Below are 1,043 nucleotides of genomic sequence, written 5' to 3' on the forward strand. Positions count from 1 at the left end.
CGTGGGGTTATGCCTGTGTCACTTCCCAAATATCCTGGAGAAAGAGCTGGGAAGCAGGTGGTGGCAGCTGTGTGTCCCTGTGACACAGCGCCTGCCTGTGGGGATCATGGCTACCGAGGTGGGGACACGGCCACACATCAGTAGCTGTGTCCCCTCGGGCTGTTCCCAGCTGGGGACTCAGCTGCAGGGGGGTCGTGTCCTTCCTTCCTCCCTCCCCAGGATTAGTGGCTGCTGATTTAAGCCAGCCCTGGTGCTGAGGGGCTGCTGGGAGAGGTGCTGGAGCAGCCTGGGAGGAAGAGGTGTCCCTGTGTGAGCAGTGAGGAAGCTGGTGGGCTGCCCTGTCCCAGCCTGGGAGCAAACCTTGAGGTCCTTGTGGGGAGCTGTGGTCTGCAGGGTACCACACAGGTATTGATGAGGAGCAGGGGGTTGTGCTGTGTTCCACTCTGTGCTCTTTGCTTGCTCTTCCTGGGGGAGGGGTTTTCACCCCCCCCTCCCAGAGCAAGCTGTGCTGTGCAAGAGTTGGGGTCACAGCTGCTCCCAGCAGCTCTCTGGAAGAAGGTCCTTATCTGGGTGTTACTGAGCCAAACCAGTTCCTTTGTAAAGGAGCAACAAGCTGGCAAGGAAGGAGCTTCTTGTGTGACATTATCTGGCTCTGAGTGTTCTGTTATCCCCAGCACTGCTGCAATTGTGCCAGCTCACACCTGTAGTGCAGAGGCAGTGGTGGTCCCGGCCTGGGCTGCCCCAGCATTTGTCTCTGGGTCTGTTTTGCCTCTGTTGCAAATGGGGCAGGTCTGGTGTAGTGAGTGCTGCTGTGTGGGGAGGTGATGGGACAAGCAGGAGTTTGCTCTGAGCACTTTGCCTTTCTGTGTGGCCTCAAAGCAGAGCAAATCGTGGTTTCTTTCCTCCAGTGCCTGGTGGAGAGCTCAGCAGAGCTGAGCAGCCCCGGAGTAGGCACTTCCTATCACCTTCTGGGATGCCTGCATGGAAGTAATTTGCACGTAGACAATTAAAAAAAACCCCAACACTAAACAAAACAGTTATTC

Source organism: Calypte anna, chromosome 14 (genome assembly GCF_003957555.1).
Source record: "Calypte anna isolate BGI_N300 chromosome 14, bCalAnn1_v1.p, whole genome shotgun sequence".
Lineage (NCBI taxonomy): Eukaryota > Metazoa > Chordata > Aves > Apodiformes > Trochilidae > Calypte > Calypte anna.